General features: G+C 48.5%; 1 protein-coding gene across 3 annotated transcripts in view; it reads right to left on the reverse strand.

Annotated features, from left to right (window-relative positions):
• MGAT1 (alpha-1,3-mannosyl-glycoprotein 2-beta-N-acetylglucosaminyltransferase) overlaps positions 1-26,059 on the reverse strand; it is a 75,788-nt gene that overhangs the window by 36,364 nt on the left and 13,365 nt on the right. For all 3 annotated transcript variants that reach the window (XM_063938306.1, XM_063938305.1, XM_063938307.1), the window contains exon 2: positions 10,265-10,337. The gene's annotated coding sequence lies outside the window, so the exon portion shown is untranslated. The remainder of the gene's footprint in view (positions 1-10,264; positions 10,338-26,059) is intronic.

The following is a 26,059-nucleotide window of genomic DNA, read 5'->3' on the forward strand; positions in this document are numbered from 1 at the left end:
CCCCTGTGTAATCTTAATTGTTCTAAACCTGTGTCAGCTGCTCCTTAGTAATTTATCGGCTGTGTCAGGTGACTAGTATGCCTTTTTAAATGCCACTAGATATGTGGCAGGCATACATTAAACCTAGTGGGCCTTTTTGCAGTTATATTATATATGATACAGTTGCCAGGTTTTAATTCTTTAGGCTTTGTGATAGTGTAGGACCTGCATGAAGGTGGGGTACCTTGAAAATCGGTATGCAGGCTTCCGTACATTGCCCAATTCACCAACTAAACCCCCATCATTTATTTATTTATTGATGTAGTGAGGACAAGTGAGCTTGCTATGGTGAGTGCTGAATTCTCTATTTTGTATGTATTTGGGTAGGTGGCCATGGGCTACATGCACCCCACCCTATGAGTGGTGAGTGCAGACACTGCACCCCGTTTCTGGGGTGGCGAGTGCTGTAGTTTTCTATATTTGTTTGTGTGTATATATACATACATACATATATATATATATACATACATACACACTCACTCAAAATAAATATATATATATATATATATATATATATATATGAGAGAGAGACTTTAAGTTTGCCATGTGCTACGAGATATGTAATTTACATTATTAATTGCCCATATGGGTTGGTGTACAGTATGTGGGTAAAACCACACATCCATATAAAGAAATACTGTCTCTCCATCGTTTGGTTGTCCGTACAGCCCTGACAAGCGTTATTAGTGGACAACCGCTAGCTCGCCATTTTATTGGGGCTAGACATAACTTCTCTTTAAAGTATCGGATTATAGATCCTGTCCCCCCCCCCTTACCACCAGAGGGGTAGATCATGTAAAAGCTTATTATAATGTGAATCCCTTTGGATTACAAAACGTCATACACTAGCACCATATGGTCTTAATGAGTCATAGGGACTACATTGTTTATAATAGAGTGGAAGTGTTTTTCCAATTCCATATGTATAAGGAAGCTAGATGAGATCTTTACACTAAATTGCTTTTCTATGTTCTATTCTGTATATCAGCGGGGGTCATATAATATTAGATATTATGGGGCAGATGTACTAAGTCTTGGAGCGAGATAAAGTGGAGAGAGATAAACCACCAACCAACTAGCTCCTGTCATTTTTTAAAACACAGCCAGTCACATGACAATTAGACACTGATTGGCTGGTACTTTAGGTCTCTCCACGGCTTAGTACATCCCCCCTATATGTAAAGCATGGACAGTATGCTAATAGCCTCAGTATTTATTTGGGCAGCTTAGGCAGAACAAATAGCGCTTTTACATATACATAACTAAAGTTATGGTCTATTGTATTTTATTATATACCCACAGAAGAATAAGTGAACATGCGTTAATATATTTGTGTCTCAAGAGAGATACAGTGACTGTCTTCTATGGCCGTACCGTATAGCAGCGCAGCTGATCGCCAAATTGTAGGAGACTGTGGAAAGTGGTTCACTCGGCAGGTAAAACAGCCCGACGGACAGCGGCGCCCAGCGATCACACTGGCCGAGTCTGAGCTCAAAACGACAAAAATGAGCTACTTTGAGCTCAAAATCGGCCAGTGTGTATGGGCCTTTAGTCATCAAAGGTGAATTAGTGCAGAGGGTGAGAGTCTAATGTTATTCCCGCCGGCAACCACTAGATGGCGATGAACAGAGCTATTCTAATGTAGCTCCGTTTGGGCACGATCGGCTGCCGGCCGTCTACATTTCAGCTCGCACCCGCCGGTGGTGGCGAGCTGAAATGTGTGAAAAGTGCTCAACCGGCATTTTTCCCGATCGTGCCCATTAGTTTAGTCGGGTTTAGCCACGACCAGACACTAATTAGTGCGATAGGGGACCTCAATCGTATATCGCCCCCTGCGATCTCCCATGACGTTAGACGGGATATCGGAGGTGATAACATCTGAATTCCCCCCAGAGTGTCCAAATGATTTCCTCCCGAGATAGGTGACCGTTACAGGCAGATGCAATGACATGGGAGCCTCCTCCTTCTTACTGGGCTGAGAAGTAAAATAACAGCTTTATAGCAGTACACGCCCATGGTGTCAGCAGACGTATGCTGCAAACACGTTCAGTCAAGAGTGGAACCTATGAACGCAATTACGCAGTGCCGTGTAATTAGGGGGGTGGTGTTTACTAGCTGCAGTAATGTAACGCTGCAAAACCTTGTACGTCAGCCTCCCACTGCACCCATACAGGTCTGCTCTCAGTCACAGTTTCTAACACTCATTTACAGGAGGCCAATTAAATTGTTTCATTAACAATGTTACTGTGATTTCCAAACAACTCTATCCGGTACAGAGGGCGGAGCGGTGTATCACCCAGGGTAACAGAAACAATCAATGCGGCCTGATGATATAAAGGCACAGCTGAAAGGTAATGTGTAGAGGCAGGACAAACACAGGCCAGCAAAGAAAAGGTTAATATACCATTTAACAAATTTTATAGCAAATTCCTCCCAGAGTTCTCTGAGCTCTGCGACCTGCTCCGGGTACTTTATACTAATACGCCATTTGCATAATGCCCATTCTACATACTGCCCCTCTACTCTCTGCTCACGCAGATCCTCTAATTTAATACCCCTTTTTCACGGACATGAAAACCCGGGGTTTTTGCACATGAACGCGCACCAACCAGGGATTTTTGTTAGTGGAAATGGCTACAAGGTAGAAATCCGGATGACGTCATCTCCAAGCGCTGCCGAATACCGGGTGCAGTGGAAACGGCGCTGACTTGGGAATATCCAGGGTCGGCGCCGCTGTGGAAACGGGGTAAATCCTGGGTCTGACCTGGTTTGGAACCGTGGAAACCTACGCAAGCATGGGGAGAAGATACAAACTCCACGCAGATAGGGCCTTGGTGGGAATTGAAACCTAGAGCTCAGTGCTACAGGGCAAGTAATGCTAACCACTACACCGTTCATGCTGCCCAAGAGCATCAGAAAATAAGATTTTACTCACCGGTAAATCTATTTCTCGTAGTCCGTAGTGGATGCTGGGGACTCCGTAAGGACCATGGGGAATAGACGGGCTCCGCAGGAGATAGGGCACTCTAGAAAAGAATTAGGTCTACTGGTGTGCACTGGCTCCTCCCTCTATGCCCCTCCTCCAGACCTCAGTTAAGGAAACTGTGCCCGGACGAGCTAACATTACAAGGAAAGGATTTTGGAATCCAGGGCAAGACTCATACCAGCCACACCAATCCCACCGTATAACTTGTGATAACCAAACCCAGTTAACAGTATGAACAATTACAAAACATCAGACAACCTGATGTAACATAACATAACCCTTTGTTAAGCAATAACTATATACAAGCATTACAAAAGAAGTCCGCACTTGGGACGGGCACCCAGCATCCACTACAGACTACGAGAAATAGATTTACCGGTGAGTAAAATCTTATTTTCTCTAACGTCCTAAGCGGATGCTAAGGACTCCGTAAGGACCATGGGGATTATACCAAAGCACCCAAACGGGCGGGAGAGTGCGGATGACTCTGCAGCACCGAATGAGCAAACTCAAGGTCTTCTTCAGCCAGGGTATCAAACCTGTAGAACTTTGCAAATGTGTTTGATCCCGACCAAGTAGCTGCTCGGCAAAGTTGCAATGCCGAAACCCCTCGGGCAGCCGCCCAAGAAGAGCCCACCTTCCTTGTGGAATGGGCCTTTATTGATTTTGGATGCAGCAATCCAGCCGCAGAATGAGCCTGCTGAATCGTGTTACAGATCCAGCGAGCAATAGTCTGCTTTGAAGCAGGAGCACCCAACTTGTTGGATGCATACAGGATAAACAGCGACTCCGTTTTCCTGACCTTGGCCGTTCTGGCCACGTAAATCTTCAAAGCCCGCCCTACATCTAGTAACTCAGAATCCTCCAAGTCCCTTGTAGCCACAGTCGCCACAATAGGTTGGTTCATATGAAACGGTGACACCACTTTGGGCAGAAATTGCGGACGGGTCTGCAATTCTGCTCTGTCCATATGAAAAACCAGATAGGCGCTTTTGTGTGACAAAGCCACCAATTCCGACACACGCCTGGCTGAAGCCAGAGCAAGCAGCATAACCACCTTCCACGTGAGATATTTCAACTCCACTGTTCTCAGTGGTTCAAACCAGTGTGATTTTAAGAAACTCAACACCACGTTAAGATCCCAAAGTGCCACTGGGGGCACAAACGGGGGCTGTATATGCAGCACTCCCTTCACAAAGGTCTGAACTTCAGGAAGAGCTGCCAATTCCTTTTGAAAAAAAATGGACAGGGCCGAAATCTGGACCTTAATGGATCCCAATTTTAAACCCAACGACACTCCCGATTGTAGGAAGTGAAGGAATCGACCCAGCTGGAATTCCTCTGTAGGAGCCTTCCGGGCTTCACACCAAGCAACATATTTTCGCCATATACGGTGATAATGTTTAGATGTTACTTCCTTCCTAGCCTTAATAAGCGTAGGAATAACCTCATCCGGAATCCCCTTTTCTGCTAGGATCCGGCGTTCAACCGCCATGCCGTCAAACGCAGTCGCGGTAAGTCTTGGAACAGACAGGGCCCCTGTTGTAAGAGATCCTGTCTTAAGGGCAGAGGCCATGGGTCCTCTGTGAGCATTTCTTGCAGATCCGGATACCAAACCCTTCTTGACCAATCCAGAACAATGAGAATTGTCCTCACTCCTCTTCTTCTTATGATTCTCAGTACCTTGGGTATGAGAGGAAGAGGGAGAAACACATAAACCGATTGGAACACCCACGGTGTTACTAGGGCGTCCGCAGCTATCGCCTGAGGGTCTCTTGACCTGGCGCAGTACCGCAGTAGCTTTTTGTTCAGACGGGACGCCATCATGTCCACTTGTGGCAGTTCCCACCGGTCTGTGACCTGTGTGAAAACTTCTGGATGAAGTCCCCATTCTCCCGGGTGGAGGTCGTGTCTGCTGAGGAAGTCTGCTTCCCAGTTGTTCACACCCGGGATAAACACTGCTGACAGTGCCCTTACGTGATTCTCCGCCCATCGAAGAATCCTGGTGGCCTCTGTCATCGCCACCCTGCTCCTTGTGCCGCCTTGACGGTTTACATGAGCCACTGCGGTGATGTTGTCTGATTGAATCAGCACCGAATTGTCTTGAAGCAGGTTTACTGCCTGACTTAAGGCGTTGAATATGGCCCTTATTTCCAGAATGTTTATGTGCAGACAGGTCTCCTGACTTGACCACAGGCCTTGGAAATTTCTTCCCTGTGTGACTGCTCCCCACCCTCGGAGGCTCGCATCCGTGGTCACCAGGACCCAGTCCTGAATGCCGAACCTTCGGCCCTTGAGGAGGTGAGACCTCTGCAGCCACCACAGCAGAGACACCCTTGCCCTGGGGGATAGGGTGATCAGCCGATGCATCTGTAGATGCGATCCGGACCACTTGTCCAACAGATCCCATTGAAACGTTCTTGCATGGAATCTTCCGAAGGGAATGGCCTCGTATGATGCCACCATCTTTCCTAGGACTCACGTGCACTGATGCACCGACACCTGTCTTGGCTTCAATAAATATCTGACCAACGTCATGAGCTCCTGTGCCTTCTTCGCCGGGAGATACACTCCCTTCTGGTTTGTGTCCAGAATCATGCCCAGGAAGGGCAAACGAGTCGTAGGTATCAACTGCGACTTTGGGATATTCGGAACCCAGCCGTGTTGCTGCAACACCTCCTGAGAACGTGCTACACTGATCAACAACTGTTCACTGGACCTCGCCTTTATAAGGAGATCGTCCAAGTACGGGATAATTGTGATTCCCTGCTTTCGCAGGATCACCATCATTTCTGCCATTACCTTGGTAAATATCCTCGGTGCCGTGGAGAGACCAAACGGCAGCGTCTGGAATTGGTAGTGACAGTCCTGTACCACAAACCTGAGGTACTCTTGATGAGGTGGATAAATCGGGACATGCAGGTAAGCATCCTTTATGTCCAGCGACACCATAAAATCCCCTTCTTCCAGGCTCGCAATGACCGCTCTTAGCGATTCCATCTTGAACTTGAACCGTTTCAGGTAAACGTTCAGGGATTTTAAGTTCAAAATGGGCCTGACCGAACCGTCCGGTTTCGGTACCACAAACATCGTGGAATAATACCCTCTCCCCCGTTGCAGGGGGTGGACCTCCACCACCACCTGCTGGATGTACAATTTTTGAATTACCGCTAGCACCAACTCCCTTTCTATGGGGGATGCCGGCAGAGCCGATTTGAGGAAGCGGCGAGGGGGTGTCTCTTCGAATTCCAGCCTGTACCCCTGAGATACTATCTGTATAACCCAGGGATCTGCCTGTGAGCGAACCCACTGGTGGCTGAAATTTCGGAGACGCGCCCCCATCGACCCTGGCTCCACCTGTGGAGCCCCAGCGTCATGCGGTGGACTTAGTTGAAGCCGGGGAGGACTTCTGTTCCTGGGAACTAACTGTGTTATGCAGCTTCCTTCCTCTACCCTTGCCTCTGGCAAGAAAGGACGCACCTCGGACTTTCTTACCCTTCTGTGAACGAAAGGACTGCATTTGATAATACGGTGCTTTCTTAGGTTGTGATGGAATAAATGGAAGAAAATTTTACTTCCCAGCCGTAGCTGTGGCCACTAGGTCCGACAGACCTTCCCCAAATAATTCCACCCCCTTGTAGCGCAAAACCTCCATGTGCCGCTTAGAGTCGGCATCACCTGTCCACTGTCGAGTCCATAGGCCCCTTCTGGCTGAAATCGACATAGCATTTATTCTAGAGCTCAGCATGGCAATGTCCCTCTGAGCATCTCTCATATATAGGACAGTGTCTTTTATATGCCCCAATGTTAGTACTATAGTATCCTTGTCCATTGTATCCATCTCTTCAGATAACATATCAGCCCATGCTGCTACTGCACTACACATCCATGCCGACACAATGGCCGGTCTAAGAACCAGAATGTGTGTATATGGATCGAAGGATAGCTTCCTGCTTTCTATCTGCAGGATCTTTTAAGGCTGCCGTATCCTGTGACGGTAAGGCCACCTTTTTTGACAAGCGTGTCAACGCTTTGTCTACCCTCGGGGCGGATTCCCAGCGTAACCTGTCTGTTGGCGGGAAGGGGTACGCCATTAGCATCCTTTTGGGGATCAGCAGTTTCTTATCTGGTGATTCCCAGGCTTTCTCACATAACTCATTTAATTCATGAGACGGGGGAAAGGTCACCACATGTCTCTTTTCCCCAAACATATTAACCCTCTTGTCAGGGACAGGGCTTTCCTCAGAGATGTGTAACACCTCCTTCATAGCTATAATCATATACCGTATATCTTTTGCCATTCTAGGTTGTAACCTGGCCTCCTCATCATCGACGCTAGAGTCAGACTCCGTGTCGATATCTGTGTCAACAACCTGGGATAGTGGACGCTTTTGAGACCCTGACGGCCCCTGCGTAGCAGGATCAGGCATGGGCTGAGACCCAGACTGTCCTGAGGCTTCTGCTTTATCCAGCCTTTTATGTAAGGAATTAACATTCTCATTTAAAACCTTCCACATATCCATCCAATCCGGTGTCGGCGCCTGTGACGGCGACACCACTCTCATTTCCTCTCGCTCCGCCTCCACATAGCCTTCCTCATCAAACATGTCGACACACGCGTATCGACACACCAAACACACAGGGAAAGCTCTTTGAAGACAATTCCCCCACCAGGCCCTTTGGGGAAACAGAGAGAGAGTTTGCCAGTACACACCCCAGCGCTATATAACCCAGGAACAAACACAGTACCTCAGTGTTTACCCAGAAGCTGCTGTAATAACTGTTTTGCGCCTAAATTTGTGTGCCCCCCCCCCCCCCCCATCCCCCATCCTTTTTTCATCCCTCTACCGTGACTCTGCAGGGGAGAGTCTGGGGAGCTTCCTTCCAGCGGAGCTGTGAAGAAAAAATGGCGCTGGTGAGTACTGAGGAAGAAGCCCCGTCCACTTTTTGGCGGCTTTCTGTCCCGCGATTTTATGTGTAAAAAATGGCGGGGGCTCATGCAGACATACAGTGCCTACCTGTATGTCTGCTTACTTTTGCCAAAGGTACCTTATTGCTGCCCAGGGCGCCGCCCCCCCCCCCCCCCCCCTGCGCCCTACAGTGACCGGAGTGTGTGGTGTGCTGTGGGAGCAATGGCTACCTTATATGAAGACTGAAGTCTTCTGCCGCCGATTTCTGCTGTACGCCGTGCTTCTTGCTTCTGGCTCTGCGAGGGGGACGGCGGCGCGGCTCCGGGATCGGACCGCCAATGGTCAGTACCTGTGTTTGATCCCTCTGGAGCTAATGGTGTCCAGTATCCTAAGGAGCGCAACCTATCCCGCAGTTGGTAAGGTTTGCTCCTCTCCCCTCAGTCCCACGTAGCAGAGAGTCTGTTGCCAGCAGAAGCTCTCTGAAAATAATAAACCTAATCAAAATACTTTTCTCTCAGCAAGCTCTGTAGAGCTCACTAAGGTGCGCCCTTCTCGTTCTGGCACAGATTCTTAACTGAGGTCTGGAGGAGGGGCATAGAGGGAGGAGCCAGTGCACACCAGTAGACCTATTTCTTTTCTAGAGTGCCCTATCTCCTGCGGAGCCAGTCTATTCCCCATGGTCCTTACGGAGTCCCCAGCATCCACTTAGGACGTTAGAGAAAACTATCTGCACACAAACCAATAAAAAATCATATAAGCATCTATTCTTTTAGTAATTGCACCACATCAGACTTCATGACTAGTTATTGAGTATCCGTTGTTAGCTCTCACGAGCAGAGTCCTCAACCCTCCTGTGCTTATCCTTCTCTCACTTAAACCGTCTTCAACTGCACCAATGCATCAAATCCCGCGGTTTCCTGCCACCTGATACTTATATGTCAGTGTCCTAATGTAGCTATATTTCATTAATCTGTCCTATATTGTCTTCAACTGTAAGTCACCATTTTCCTGTTTTAATTATTTGTTTATGTACTCTGTAACTGGGCGCTGCGGAACCCTTGTGACGGAGACGCAGCACTGAATGTCACCCTGACATAACAGCGCTGAGGCCCTTGAAGTCTTCTTAGCTTTTTCAGGGCTGCCCAGCGCAGCCCGCCTGTTAGGTGACCTGCTGCCTGCAGGCACCACTCGAAACTGAGCTCTAGGGTGCCTGGAGGCGGGGTTATAGAGGAGGCCCCAATGCATCCTGGGACAGCCTAAAGCAGGCATGTCCAAACTGCGGCCCTCCAGCTGTTGTGAAACTACACATCCCAGCATGCTTTGACACAGCTTTAGCATTCTCTGACAGCAAAACCGTGTCAGGGCATGCTGGGATATGTAGTTTCACAACAGCTGGAGGGCCGCAGTTTGGACATGCCTGGCCTAAAGCTTTAAAGCTTTAGCCTGTTGGTGCCTCTGGATCAAGATCCACTCTACACCCCGATGTTTCCCTGTGGAAACCAATGTAACCTGCTGCAGAAATAAAGGATAATAATAACAATAATCCTTCATTCAAGCCACCGCCTATACACAGGAGTTTGTAGAGCGTGGACTGGACCATACTTACCGTCATTCTGGCTGCTCTCTGCGGGAGAGAGCAGCCAGGTCGGTCAACAGGCGGGCCGAGAGCACTCCTCTCGAATGGAGGGGTGGGCCGGAGGCGGTACGGGGGTGGAGCAAGGGCGGGGCGTGGTTACGGGACTGTCTCCTTTAAGCCACGCCCCCGCTCTGTAATGCCGCGATCACCGGCATTACAATGCAGGGGGCGTGGCTATGATGACGCGATTCAGCAAGAATCGCGTCATCGTCTGCCCGGACTGCCCACTTTACACACAAAGTGGGCGGACGGGCAGGGGGGACCCCGCCTAATCGGGAGACTTGCCTGCTCTTCCAGGGGGCCGGGAGGGTCACCCGATTTTCGGGAGCCTCCCGGCCATTCCGGGAGAGTAGGCAAGTATGGACTGGACATCGTGACTGATAAAACTTTTTCCTTCCTAGACCTATTACTTACTCCTAGCCATGAGGCTCTTCTTTATTTGCTCCAACATCCCCCGGCCCCTTGCTCATTCCCATACTCATTTCCCCATGCCCCCATCCCTTCATTTCTTAAAATATTTTGGCTTTGAGCATTCTATGTGAGAAGAGCTGACTCCCGTCTGAATACATCTAATTGCACTTTTGTGTGATTCATTCTGTGTGTAATTGCAATCATAACTAATAGGATATAACTCCCCTAGGGGGGTTCACCTAGACCACCTATAACCTATACACATGATGTCATGGTTCTTACTTGCTCCCGTCCTCCATCTGCGCAGGCATCGGTGTGACCCCATGCTGATGTCACGGTGATGTCATAGCATTATCTGCAAGAAAGCAAAATAAATACATCACTCATGATGTCACTTGGCGAAACGAAGGTGATTCCTTTATATTTCCAAAAACAAATCATTTACACTGCGCAGCAATCAAGGTGATGACACGTGACCCCCCTCCGTCTGGTACAGAATGTTCTGCTCCCGACCTTTCCATGTGTTTTACTATAGAGATAATCTTGGCTGGATGACCCGAGGTTAGTAACACTGAGGCAGATGTATTAACCTGGAGAAGACATAAGGAAGTGATAAATGCAAGGTGATAAACGCACCAGTCAATCAACTCCTAACTGTTAATTTACATATTGGAGCTGATTGGCTGGTGCGTTTATCACCTTGCACTTATCCCTTCCTTATGCCTTCTCCAGGTTAATACATCTGCCCCTATGTTCTGCATTTATACTTTACTGTAATACCTGATGCATTTTAGATATAATTTAGTCATAAATGTAGTATGTGATATATATGTGAAATGCGGGTGATGACTCCCAATGTATTTGATTTTGAAAAATACTAGAGATGAGCGCCTGAAATTTTTCGGGTTTTGTGTTTTGGTTTTGGGTTCGGTTCCGCGGCCGTGTTTTGGGTTCGAACGCGTTTTGGCAAAACCTCACCGAATTTTTTTTGTCGGATTCGGGTGTGTTTTGGATTCGGGTGTTTTTTTCAAAAAACACTAAAAAAACAGCTTAAATCATAGAATTTGGGGGTCATTTTGATCCCAAAGTATTATTAACCTCAAAAACCATAATTTACACTCATTTTCAGTCTATTCTGAATACCTCACACCTCACAATATTATTTTTAGTCCTAAAATTTGCACCGAGGTCGCTGTGTGAGTAAGATAAGCGACCCTAGTGGCCGACACAAACACCGGGCCCATCTAGGAGTGGCACTGCAGTGTCACGCAGGATGTCCCTTCCAAAAAACCCTCCCCAAACAGCACATGACGCAAAGAAAAAAAGAGGCGCAATGAGGTAGCTGTGTGAGTAAGATTAGCGACCCTAGTGGCCGACACAAACACCGGGCCCATCTAGGAGTGGCACTGCAGTGTCACGCAGGATGGCCCTTCCAAAAAACCCTCCCCAAACAGCACATGACGCAAAGAAAAAAAGAGGCGCAATGAGGTAGCTGTGTGAGTAAGATTAGCGACCCTAGTGGCCGACACAAACACCGGGCCCATCTAGGAGTGGCACTGCAGTGTCACGCAGGATGTCCCTTCCAAAAAACCCTCCCCAAACAGCACATGACGCAAAGAAAAAAAGAGGCGCAATGAGGTAGCTGTGTGAGTAAGATTAGCGACCCTAGTGGCCGACACAAACACCGGGCCCATCTAGGAGTGGCACTGCAGTGTCACGCAGGATGTCCCTTCCAAAAAACCCTCCCCAAACAGCACATGACGCAAAGAAAAAAAGAGGCGCAATGAGGTAGCTGACTGTGTGAGTAAGATTAGCGACCCTAGTGGCCGACACAAACACCGGGCCCATTTAGGAGTGGCACTGCAGTGTCACGCAGGATGTCCCTTCCAAAAAACCCTCCCCAATCAGCACATGATGCAAAGAAAAAGAAAAGAAAAAAGAGGTGCAAGATGGAATTGTCCTTGGGCCCTCCCACCCACCCTTATGTTGTATAAACAAAACAGGACATGCACACTTTAACCAACCCATCATTTCAGTGACAGGGTCTGCCACACGACTGTGACTGATATGACGGGTTGGTTTGGACCCCCCCCAAAAAAGAAGCAATTAATCTCTCCTTGCACAAACTGGCTCTACAGAGGCAAGATGTCCACCTCATCATCACCCTCCGATATATCACCGTGTACATCCCCCTCCTCACAGATTATCAATTCGTCCCCACTGGAATCCACCATCTCAGCTCCCTGTGTACTTTGTGGAGGCAATTGCTGCTGGTCAATGTCTCCGCGGAGGAATTGATTATAATTCATTTTAATGAACATCATCTTCTCCACATTTTCTGGATGTAACCTCGTACGCCGATTGCTGACAAGGTGAGCGGCGGCACTAAACACTCTTTCGGAGTACACACTTGTGGGAGGGCAAATTAGGTAGAATAAAGCCAGTTTGTGCAAGGGCCTCCAAATTGCCTCTTTTTCCTGCCAGTATAAGTACGGACTGTGTGACGTGCCTACTTGGATGCGGTCACTCATATAATCCTCCACCATTCTATCAATGTTGAGAGAATCATATGCAGTGACAGTAGACGACATGTCCGTAATCGTTGTCAGGTCCTTCAGTCCGGACCAGATGTCAGCATCAGCAGTCGCTCCAGACTGCCCTGCATCACCGCCAGCGGGTGGGCTCGGAATTCTGAGCCTTTTCCTCGCACCCCCAGTTGCGGGAGAATGTGAAGGAGGAGATGTTGACAGGTCGCGTTTCGCTTGACTTGACAATTTTGTCACCAGCAGGTCTTTCAACCCCAGCAGACTTGTGTCTGCCGGAAAGAGAGATCCAAGGTAGGCTTTAAATCTAGGATCGAGCACGGTGGCCAAAATGTAGTGCTCTGATTTCAACAGATTGACCACCCGTGAATCCTTGTTAAGCGAATTAAGGGCTCCATCCACAAGTCCCACATGCCTAGCGGAATCGCTCCGTGTTAGCTCCTCCTTCAATGTCTCCAGCTTCTTCTGCAAAAGCCTGATGAGGGGAATGACCTGACTCAGGCTGGCAGTGTCTGAACTGACTTCACGTGTGGCAAGTTCAAAGGGCATCAGAACCTTGCACAACGTTGAAATCATTCTCCACTGCGCCTGAGACAGGTGCATTCCACCTACTATATCGTGCTCAATTGTATAGGCTTGAATGGCCTTTTGCTGCTCCTCCAACCTCTGAAGCATATAGAGGGTTGAATTCCACCTCGTTACCACTTCTTGCTTCAGATGATGGCAGGGCAGGTTCAGTAGTTTTTGGTGGTGCTCCAGTCTTCTGTACGTGGTGCCTGTACGCCGAAAGTGTCCCGCAATTCTTCTGGCCACCGACAGCATCTCTTGCACGCCCCTGTCGTTTTTTAAAAAATTCTGCACCACCAAATTCAAGGTATGTGCAAAACATGGGACGTGCTGGAATTTGCCCATATTTAATGCACACACAATATTGCTGGCGTTGTCCGATGCCACAAATCCACAGGAGAGTCCAATTGGGGTAAGCCATTCCGCGATGATCTTCCTCAGTTGCCGTAAGAGGTTTTCAGCTGTGTGCGTATTCTGGAAAGCGGTGATACAAAGCGTAGCCTGCCTAGGAAAGAGTTGGCGTTTGCGAGATGCTGCTACTGGTGCCGCCGCTGCTGTTCTTGCGGCGGGAGTCCATACATCTACCCAGTGGGCTGTCACAGTCATATAGTCCTGACCTTGCCCTGCTCCACTTGTCCACATGTCCGTGGTTAAGTGGACATTGGGTACAACTGCATTTTTTAGGACACTGGTGAGTCTTTTTCTGACGTCCGTGTACATTCTCGGTATCGCCTGCCTAGAGAAGTGGAACCTAGATGGTATTTGGTAACGGGGGCACACTGCCTCAATAAATTGTCTAGTTCCCTGTGAACTAACGGCGGATACCGGACGCACGTCTAACACCAACATAGTTGTCAAGGCCTCAGTTATCCGCTTTGCAGCAGGATGACTGCTGTGATATTTCATCTTCCTCGCAAAGGACTGTTGAACAGTCAATTGCTTACTGGAAGTAGTACAAGTGGGCTTACGACTTCCCCTCTGGGATGACCATCGACTCCCAGCAGCAACAACAGCAGCGCCAGCAGCAGTAGGCGTTACACGCAAGGATGCATCGGAGGAATCCCAGGCAGGAGAGGAATCGTCAGAATTGCCAGTGACATGGCCTGCAGGACTATTGGCATTCCTGGGGAAGGAGGAAATTGACACTGAGGGAGTTGGTGGGGTGGTTTGCGTGAGCTTGGTTACAAGAGGAAGGGATTTACTGGTCAGTGGACTGCTTCCGCTGTCACCCAAAGTTTTTGAACTTGTCACTGACTTATTATGAATGCGCTGCAGGTGACGTATAAGGGAGGATGTTCCGAGGTGGTTAACGTCCTTACCCCTACTTATTACAGCTTGACAAAGGGAACACACGGCTTGACACCTGTTGTCCGCATTTCTGGTGAAATACCTCCACACCGAAGAGCTGATTTTTTTGGTATTTTCACCTGGCATGTCAACGGCCATATTCCTCCCACGGACAACAGGTGTCTCCCCGGGTGCCTGACTTAAACAAACCACCTCACCATCAGAATCCTCCTGGTCAATTTCCTCCCCAGCGCCAGCAACACCCATATCCTCCTCATCCTGGTGTACTTCAACACTGACATCTTCAATCTGACTATCAGGAACTGGACTGCGGGTGCTCCTTCCAGCACTTGCAGGGGGCGTGCAAATGGTGGAAGGCGCATGCTCTTCACGTCCAGTGTTGGGAAGGTCAGGCATCGCAACCGACACAATTGGACTCTCCTTGTGGATTTGGGATTTCGAAGAATGCACAGTTCTTTGCTGTGCTGCTTTTGCCAGCTTGAGTCTTTTCATTTTTCTAGCGAGAGGCTGAGTGCTTCCATCCTCATGTGAAGCTGAACCACTAGCCATGAACATAGGCCAGGGCCTCAGCCGTTCCTTGCCACTCCGTGTCGTAAATGGCATATTGGCAAGTTTACGCTTCTCCTCCGACAATTTTATTTTAGGTTTTGGAGTCCTTTTTTTTCTGATATTTGGTGTTTTGGATTTGACATGCTCTGTACTATGACATTGGGCATCGGCCTTGGCAGACGACGTTGCTGGCATTTCATCGTCTCGGCCATGACTAGTGGCAGCAGCTTCAGCACGAGGTGGAAGTGGATCTTGATCTTTCCCTAATTTTGGAACCTCAACATTTTTGTTCTCCATATTTTAATAGGCACAACTAAAAGGCACCTCAGGTAAACAATGGAGATGGATACTAGTATACAATTATGGACTGCCTGCCGAGTGCAGACACAGAGGTAGCCACAGCCGTGAACTACCGTACTGTACTGTGTCTGCTGCTAATATAGACTGGTTGATAAAGAGATGTCTATGTAACTATGTATGTATAAAGAAGAAAGAAAAAAAAACCACGGTTAGGTGGTATACAATTATGGACGGACTGCCTGCCGAGTGCAGACACAGAGGTAGCCACAGCCGTGAACTACCGTACTGTACTGTGTCTGCTGCTAATATAGACTGGTTGATAAAGCGATGTCTATGTAACTATGTATGTATAAAGAAGAAAGAAAAAAAAACCACGGTTAGGTGGTATACAATTATGGACGGACTGCCTGCCGAGTGCAGACACAGAGGTAGCCACAGCCGTGAACTACCGTACTGTACTGTGTCTGCTGCTAATATAGACTGGTTGATAAAGAGATGTCGTAGTAGTATGTATGTATAAAGAAAGAAAAAAAAACCACGGTTAGGTGGTATATACAATTATGGACGGGCTGCCGAGTGCCGACACAGAGGTAGCCACAGCCGTGAACTACCGCACTGTACTGTGTCTGCTGCTAATATATAGACTGGTTGATAAAGAGATAGTATACTCGTAACTAGTATGTATGTATAAAGAAAGAAAAAAAAAACACGGTTAGGTGGTATATACAATTATGGACGGGCTGCCGAGTGCCGACACAGAGGTAGCCACAGCCGTGAACTACCGCACTGTACTGTGTCTGCTGCTAATATAGACTGGTTGATAAAGAGATAGTATACTCGTAACTAGTATGACTATAAAGAAAGAAAAAAAAACCACGGTTAGGTGGTATATACAATTATGGACGGGCTGCCGAGTGCCGACACAGAGGTAGCCACAGCCGTGAACTACCGCACTGTACTGTGTCTGCTGCTAATATATAGACTGGTTGATAAAGAGATAGTATACTCGTAACTAGTATGTATGTATAAAGAAAGAAAAAAAAAACCACAGTTAGGTGGTATATACAATTATGGGCGGGCTGCCGAGTACCGACACAGAGGTAGCCACAGCCGTGAACTACCGCACTGTACTGTGTCTGCTGCTAATATATAGACTGGTTGATAAAGAGATAGTATACTCGTAACTAGTATGTATGTATAAAGAAAGAAAAAAAAACCACGGTTAGGTGGTATATACAATTATGGACGGGCTGCCGAGTGCCGACACAGAGGTAGCCACAGCCGTGAACTACCGCACTGTACTGTGTCTGCTGCTAATATAGACTGGTTGATAAAGAGATAGTATACTCGTAACTAGTATGTATGTATGTATAAAGAAAGAAAAAAAAACCACGGTTAGGTGGTATATACAATTATGGACGGGCTGCCGAGTGCCGACACAGAGGTAGCCACAGCCGTGAACTACCGCACTGTACTGTGTCTGCTGCTAATATATAGACTGGTTGATAAAGAGATAGTATACTCGTAACTAGTATGTATGTATAAAGAAAGAAAAAAAAAACACGGTTAGGTGGTATATACAATTATGGACGGGCTGCCGAGTGCCGACACAGAGGTAGCCACAGCCGTGAACTACCGCACTGTACTGTGTCTGCTGCTAATATATAGACTGGTTGATAAAGAGATAGTATACTCGTAACTAGTATGTATGTATAAAGAAAGAAAAAAAAACCACGGTTAGGTGGTATATACAATTATGGACGGGCTGCCGAGTGCCGACACAGAGGTAGCCACAGCCGTGAACTACCGCACTGTACTGTGTCTGCTGCTAATATAGACTGGTTGATAAAGAGATAGTATACTACTAATATTATATATACTGGTGGTCAGGTCACTGGTCACTAGTCACACTGGCAGTGGCACTCCTGCAGCAAAAGTGTGCACTGTTTAATTTTAATATAATATTATGTACTCCTGGCTCCTGCTATAACCTATAACTGGCACTGCAGTGCTCCCCAGTCTCCCCCACAATTATAAGCTGTGTGAGCTGAGCACAGTCAGATATATATATACATTGATGCAGCACACTGGGCTGAGCAGTGCACACAGATATGGTATGTGACTGAGTCACTGTGTGTATCGTTTTTTTCAGGCAGAGAACGGATATATTAAATAAAACAAACAACTGCACTGTCTGGTGGTCACTGTGGTCGTCAGTCACTAAACTCTGCACTCTCTTCTACAGTATCACAGCCTCAGGTCAATCTCTCTCTCTCTCTCACTCTCAACCCTAATCTAAATGGAGAGGACGCCAGCCACGTCCTCTCCCTATCAATCTCAATGCACGTGTGAAAATGGCGGCGACGCGCGGCTCCTTATATAGAATCCGAGTCTCGCGAGAATCCGACAGCGTCATGATGACGTTCGGGCGCGCTCGGGTTAACCGAGCAAGGCGGGAAGATCCGAGTCGCTCGGATCCGTGTAAAAAATCATGAAGTTCGGGCGGGTTCGGATTCCGAGGAACCGAACCCGCTCATCTCTAAAAAATACCCTCAATTTAAAAATGCAGCACAGGTTACTCCAATGGCGGCGATACAAGGAAGGCCGTGGTTTTGTCTGGTCAACGCCCATGTTAGACACTAATACCCCTTTTCCACCGGAGTACCGGGTCTGATCCAGGATGTTTAACCCGGTTACAACCCATGTCAGCCCCGCCCTTTCCACTGCACTTCGACACAGGTTATTCCCGGGTCAGATCTGTTTCCACTTAACCTGGGTGAGCTTTGTAAAGGCCCTATTGATGTCACTCGTTACTCGGGTCTGAAAACACGGGTAATGACTGTTTCCACTGTACAATTACCGGGTCATTACCGTGTTTCCGTGTTCAACCCAGGTAGCTACCCAGGTAGGATTCCAGGGCCACTTAACCCGTGTTGAGCCGTTTCCACTTACTAAAAACCTGTGTTGACGCGCGCCCCCCCCCCCCCCCGTGCAAAAACACGGGTACATTTAGCTAGTGGAAAAGGGGTATAACACAGCGCTGGCTGAACCTCCCATCTCTCCGCAAGAAGCACCTGGCCATGCAGGACAGGTTATCCCAAACTGTGGGATATCCACAGTTTGGTTAATGGGGGAGGCAATGGAGGGTCAAAGTTACGATTTCACCGTAAGCTAGGGTTGCCCATTGCCTCTCGATGGGAGGCCACTGATGGTAACAGTGGCTTATCCACGATGGCGAATGCCGGCCACGCTCTGTGCATAAGTAAACCATCAATAGCTTTGTACCAATGATGGAAGACCATTAACCATCGATGGCAGTGGAGTCACAGAACACAAGCTCACAATACACACAGTGGCCACTTACTTGTGTACACCTGTTTGTTTATGCAAGTATCTAATCAGCCAATCATATTGTAGCAGCTAAATTCATAAAAGCATGCAGACATGGTCAAGAGGTTCAGTTGTTGTTCAGTAGTGTTCATTCTAGCACCCTGCACCTTTCAAAATCCGTGAAGCTCCTCTTTCATGCCTGGGGTGTCGCTCTCTGCTCTGGTGCTTCTCAGCACACTCTGATCTGTTACTCAGCGCTGTGATACAGACCTGTGTGTGCTGAGAAGCACCAGAGCAGAGAGCGACACCCCAGGCAGGAAAGAGGAACTGCACAGGATTTGAAAGGTGCAGGGTGCTAGAATAAACACTAGTTCAGACCAAACTCCTGAATTGGGATGAAATGTGACTTTGACAGTGGAATCTTTGTTGGAGCCAGACAGGAAGGCTTGGGTATAGTAGAAACTGCTGATTTCATAGGATTTTACCAACCTCAGTACTTAGAGTATAAAGAATGATGGGCACAAACTCATCCAGCGAGTGGCAGTTCTGTGGGTGAAACAGCTTTGTTACTGAGAGAGCTCAGAGGAGAACTGCCAGGTTGGCTCAAGCAAGGTGACAGTAACAAATAACCATGTGTTATAAATGTGCTATGCAAGAGGGAATAACCGCACACACAGACCGTCACGCCTTGAAGTGGATGGGCTACAGCAGAAGACCACACGGGAATCCACTCCTGCCAAGAGCACAGGATCGTCAGAACACTGGGCGCTGCATACAGGGAAACTGCCTGGTCTGACAAAGCTCCAATCCTGGTGTAAAATGCAGATGGCAGAGTCAGAATGTGGGGTAAACAAGAAGTGATGGATCCGGCCTGCCTTGCGTCAGAGGTTCAGGATGGTGTAATGATGGGGGGAATGCTTTCATGGCACAAATCAGGCTTCCTACCTGACCATGGGCATCCCTTTAAGGTCACAGTCTACCCACCCTAATGGCTACTTGCAGCAGGACCGCGCATCATAGGGGGTCATTCTGACCGATCGCACGCTGGAGTTTATTGCAGCGTTGCAATCGGGTCAGAACTGCGCATGCACCGGCGCCGCAGTGCGCCGGCGCATGCCAGACGTCCGAAGGCCTTCGGGCCGCTACGATCGCCTCTGCCTGATTGACAGGCAGAGGCGGTTGCTGGGTGAGAGAACGGCGGTGTTTGGTCGCCGTTTCGTGCGTGCGGTCCGGTCAACGCAGGAGTGGCCGGACCAAACTGAGTGGCCGACAGAGTAGCTCCCGACCAGCACGCTAAAGCTGCACTGGTCGGGAGCTACTCTTGAAGTGCAAAGGCATCGCCGCTGTGCGATGCCTTTGCACTTGTGTGTGTGTGTGTGGGGGGCGCGGCACTGACATGCGGAACGGGCTAGACATGTGCTGGGCGTCCCCCCGCATGTCAGTGTGAATGATCGTAGCTGCTACAATCATCTCGGAATGATCCCCCATGTAACACAGCACACGTCATCTCAGGCTGGAACAAGACAATGAGCTCAGTGTACTCCAAAGGCAGCCAGTCACCAGATCTCAGCACTGCTGGGATGTGGTGGCAGGGAGATTCCAAGGGGCCGATGTATCAAAGCTTGGAGAAAGAGAAAGTGGAGAGAGAAAGTACCGACCAATCAGCTCCTAACTGCCATGTAACAGGCTGTATTTGAAAAAGGCAAAGGATCTTATTGGCTGGCCGGGGGAATCTGCAGCAAGTGTGTGATGTCGCCATGTCACTAAGGGCCAAAGGGGGTCATTCAGATCTGATCGCTAGGCAGCGATTTTTGCAGCCCTGCAATCGGATAGTCGCCGCCTACAGCGGAGTGTATTTTTTCGCTGTGCAAGTGTGCGATCGCATGTGTAGCTGAGCTGTACAAACAGATCTTGTGCAGTCTCTGCGCAGCCCAGGACTTACTCAGCCGCTGCGATCACTTCAGCCTGTCCAGGACCAGATTTGACTTCATACACCCGCCCTCAAAACGCTTGATCCCGCCTGCGTTTTTTCGGACACTCCCTGAAAACGGTCAGTTGCCACCCACAAACGCCCTCTTCATGTCAATCTCCTTGCGAACGCCCATGCGAATGGATTCTTCGCACAATCCAGTCGCTGACCAGCGACACCCGTTGCAGCCGTGCGACATGCCAGCGCAGTAGGGTGCATACGCAGTTCGGATCTGATCGCCCGCTGTGCAAAAACGCAAAGCAGCGATCAGATCTGAATGACCCCCAAAGTCTGTAAGGAATGTTTGCAAAACCTTGTTGTACCTATGCCACAGAGAGTTCAAGCTGTTCTGGGGGCAAAGGGGTGTCCTGCCAGTACTAAAAATGTGTACCTAATAAAGTGACAACGGAGTGTAATAAAATATGCGGCACATACAGGGTGAGGCAGGAAAAAAAAATAAGAATTTACTTACCGATAATTCTATTTCTCGTAGTCCGTAGTGGATGCTGGGGACTCCGTAAGGACCATGGGGAACAGCGACTCCGCAGGAGACTGGGCACATCTAAAGAAAGCTTTAGGACTATCTGGTGTGCACTGGCTCCTCCCCCTATGACCCTCCTCCAAGCCTCAGTTAGGATACTGTGCCCGGACGAGCGTACACAATAAGGAAGGATTTTGAATCCCGGGTAAGACTCATACCAGCCACACCAATCACACCGTACAACTTGTGATATGAACCCAGTTAACAGCATGATAACAGAGGAGCCTCTAGAAAAGATGGCTCACTACAGCAATAACCCGATTTTTTGGTAACAATAACTATGTACCAGTATTGCAGACAATCCGCACTTGGGATGTGCGCCCAGCATCCACTACGGACTACGAGAAATAGAATTATCGGTAAGTAAATTCTTATTTTCTCTAACGTCCTAAGTGGATGCTGGGGACTCCGTAAGGACCATGGGGATTATACCAAAGCTCCCAAACGGGCGGGAGAGTGCGGATGACTCTGCAGCACCAATTGAGAGAACTCCAGGTCCTCCTCAGCCAGGGTATCAATTTTGTAGAATTTTACAAACGTATTTGCTCCTGACCAAGTAGCTGCTCGGCAAAGTTGTAAAGCCGAGACCCCTTGGGCAGCCGCCCAAGATGAGCCCACCTTCCTTGTGGAGTGGGCATTTACAGATTTTTGGCTGTGGCAGGTCTGCCACAGAATGTGCAAGCTGAATTGTACTACAAATCCAACGAGCAATAGTCTGCTTAGAAGCAGGAGCACCCAGCTTGTTGGGTGCATACAGGATAAACAGCGAGTCAGATTTTCTGACTCCAGCCGTCCTGGAAACATATATTTTCAGGGCCCTGACAACGTCTAGCAACTTGGAGTCCTCCAAGTCCCTAGTAGCCGCAGGCACCACAATAGGTTGGTTCAGGTGAAACGCTGAAACCACCTTAGGGAGAAACTGAGGACGAGTCCTCAATTCCGCCCTGTCCGAATGGAAAATCAGATAAGGGCTTTTACAGGATAAAGCCGCCAATTCTGACACGCGCCTGGCCCAGGCCAGGGCCAACAGCATGACCACTTTCCATGTGAGATATTTTAACTCCACAGATTTAAGTGGTTCAAACCAATGTGACTTTTGGAACCCAAAAAAACTACATTGAGATCCCAAAGTGCCACTGGAGGCACAAAAGGAGACTGTATATGCAGTACCCCTTTTACAAACGTCTGAACTTCAGGGACTGAAGCTAGTTCTTTTTGGAAGAAAATTGACAGGGCCGAAATTTGAACCTTAATGGACCCCAATTTCAGGCCAATAGACACTCCTGTTTGCAGGAAATGTAGGAATCGACCCAGTTGAATTTCCTCCGTCGGGCCTTACTGGCCTCGCACCACGCAACATATTTTCGCCAAATGCGGTGATAATGTTTTGCGGTTACATCCTTCCTGGCTTTGATCAGGATAGGAAAAAAAAAAACTGTGTTCCCTAATGCACACCGAGTGAATGATATTACTATATAATAATAGTCAGATAATAATTTTATCCAGATATATATATGTAATTATTTATGGGGTGGGTGTGGGGTGCAGTGGCCCCTGTGTCGGTATGGGTGGACTGTTGCAGGTCGGCACACCCTAACACTTTATTAACACTTATTATTTTTCCTATCACTTTGTATATATTTTTTAATCACACCACTTACATAGCACTTCTGTGCTTCTTATTAACCCCTATTAATTTTCACCTGTGTGCTGACCTGGGGTGGCCGACCTGTGCCGGCATTGTGGGGTCCTGCACCCCAGGCCCATACCTAGTATTAGGGACCCCCAGTGACGGAGAAGCCTTGTCGATCGGCCTGGGGGCTTAACCCTATATCTGCAGATATACGCAACTAAGATCTCCGTATTATCTGACTATTATTATATAGTAATATTATTCACTCGGTGTGCATTAGGGAACACAGTTTTTTTTTTTCCTACACAGAATTACCCCTCCCCTTTTAGCACCTGAGTGACATTACAATCTGATTGAGCAGCTTCCCACCTTGTGTATTTGATCAGGATAGGGATGACTTCATCCGGAATGCCTTTTTTTTTCCTTCAGGATCCGGCGTTCAACCGCCATGCCGTCAAACGCAGCCGCGGTAAGTCTTGGAACAGACAGGGTCCTTGTTGGAGCAGGTCCCTTCTTAGAGGTAGAGGCCACGGATCCTCCGTGAGCATCTCTTGAAGTTCCGGTTACCAAGTCCTTCTTGGCCAATCCGGAGCCACGAATATAGTGCTTACTCCTCTCCATCTTATCAATCTCAGTACCTTGGGTATGAGAGGCAGAGGAGGGAACACATACACTGACTGGTACACCCACGGTGTTACCAGAGCGTCTACAGCTATTGCCTGAGGGTCCCTTGACCTGGCGCAATACCCGTCGAGTTTTTCCCAACGGTTTATAATCATGTGGAAGACTTCTGGGTGAAGTCCCCACTCTCCCGGGTGGAGGTCGTGCTGAGGAAGTCTGCTTCCCAGTTGTCCACTCCCGGAATGAACACTGCTGACAGTGCTATCACATGATTTTCCGCCCAGCGAAGAATCCTTGCAGCTTCTGCCATTGCCCTCCTGCTTCTTGTGCCACCCTGTCTGTTTACGTGGGTGACTGCCGTGATGTTGTCCGACTGGATCAACACCGGCTGACCTTGAAGCAGAGGTCTTGCTAAGCTTAGAGCATTGTAAATGGCCCTTAGCTTCAGGATATTTATGTGAAGTGATGTCTCCAGGCTTGACCATAAGCCCTAGATATTCCTTCCCTGTGTGACTGCTCCCCAGCCTCGCAGGCTGGCATCCGTGGTCACCAGGACCCAGTCCTGAATGCCGAATCTGCGGCCCTCTAGAAGATGAGCACTCTGCAACCACCACAGGAGGGACACCCTTGTCCTTGGTGACAGGGTTATCCGCTGATGCATCTGAAGATGCGACCCGGACCATTTGTCCAGCAGGTCCCACTGGAAAGTTCTTGCGTGGAATCTGCCGAATGGGATTGCTTCGTAGGAAGCCACCATTTTACCCAGAACCCTTGTGCATTGATGCACTGAGACTTGGCTCGGTTTTAGGAGGTTCCTGACTAGCTCGGATAACTCCCTGGCTTTCCCCTCCGGGAGAAACACCTTTTTCTGGACTGTGTCCAGGATCATCCCTAGGAACAGAAGACAAGTCGTCGGAACCAGCTGCGATTTTGGAATATTGAGAATCCAATCGTGCTGCCGCAACACTACCTGAGATAGTGCTACACCGATCTCCAACTGTTCCCTGGATCTTACCCTTATCAGGGAATCGTCCAAGTAAGGGATAACTAAAATTCCCTTCCTTCGAAGGAATATCATCATTTCGGCCATTACCTTGGTAAAGACCCGGGGTGCCGTGGACCATCCATACGGCAGCGTCTGAACTGATAGTGACAGTTCTGTACCATAAACCTGAGGTACCCTTGGTGAGAAGGGTAAATTTTGACATGAAGGTAAGCATCCTTGATGTCCCGAGACATCATGTAGTCCCCTTCTTCCAGGTTCGCAATCACTGCTCTGAGTGACTCAATCTTGAATTTGAACCTCTGTATGTAAGTGTTCAAAGATTTTAGATTTAGAATCGGTCTCACCGAGCCGTCCGGCTTCGGTACCACAACAGTGTGGAATAATACCCCGTTCCCTGTTGCAGGAGGGGTACCTTGATTATCACCTGCTGGGAATACAGCTTGTGAATGGCTTCCAAAACTGTCTCCCTGTCAGAAGGAGACATCGGTAAAGCCGATTTTAGGAAAAACGGCGAGGGGGAGACGCCTCGAATTCTAATTTGTACCCCTGAGATATCACCTGAAGGATCCAGGGGTCTACTTGCGAGTGAGCCCACTGCGCGCTGAAATTCATTGAGACAAGCCCCCCACCGTGCCTGATTCTGCTTGTAAAGCCCCAGCGTCATACTGAGGGCTTGGCAGAGGCGGGAGAGGGTTTCTGTTCCTGGGAACTGGCTGATTTCTGCAGCCTTTTTCCTCTCCCTCTGTCACGGGGCAGAAATGAGGAACATTTTGCCCGCTTGTCCACGAAAAGACTGCGCCTGATAATACGGCGTCTTCTCATGTTGAGAGGCGACCTGGGGTACAAACGTGGATTTCCCAGCTGTTGCCGTGGCCACCAGGTCTGAAAGACCGACCCCAAATAACTCCTCCCCTTATTAAGGCAATACTTCCAAATGCCGTTTGGAATACGCATCACCTGACCACTGACGTGTCCATAACCCTCTACTGGTAGAAATGGACAACGCACTTAGACTTGATGCCAGTCGGCAAATATTCCGCTGTGCATCGCGCATATATAGAAATGGATCTTTTAAATGCTCTATAGGCAAAAATATACTGTCCCTATCTAGGGTATCAATATTTTCAGTCAGGGAATCCGACCACGCCAACCCAGCACTGCACATCCAGGCTGAGGCGATTGCTGGTCGCAGTATAACACCAGTATGTGTGTAAATACATTTTAGGATACCCTCCTGCTTTCTATCAGCAGGATCCTTAAGGGCGGCCATCTCAGGAGAGGGTAGAGCCCTTACAAGCGTGTGAGCGCTTTATCCACCCTAGGGGGTGTTTTTTAATTTCTCAGATTCAGGAAAACTACAGGTAGTTTTTCCTCACCGAACATAATACCCCTTTTTGGTGGTACTCGTATTATCAGAAATGTGTAAAACATTTTTCATTGCCTCAATCATGTAACGTGTGGCCCTACTGGAAGTCACATTTGTCTCTTCACCGTCGACACTGGAGTCAGTATCCGTGTCGGCGTCTATATCTGCCATCTGAGGTAACGGGCGCTTTAGAGCCCCTGACGGCCTATGAGACGTCTGGACAGGCACAAGCTGAGTAGCCGGCTGTCTCATGTCAACCACTGTCTTTTATACAGAGCTGACACTGTCACGTAATTCCTTCCAACAGTTCATCCACTCAGGTGTCGACCCCCTAGGGGGTGACA

The sequence above is a fragment of the Pseudophryne corroboree genome, chromosome 8 (assembly GCF_028390025.1).
Source record: "Pseudophryne corroboree isolate aPseCor3 chromosome 8, aPseCor3.hap2, whole genome shotgun sequence".
Classification (NCBI taxonomy): Eukaryota; Metazoa; Chordata; class Amphibia; order Anura; family Myobatrachidae; genus Pseudophryne; species Pseudophryne corroboree.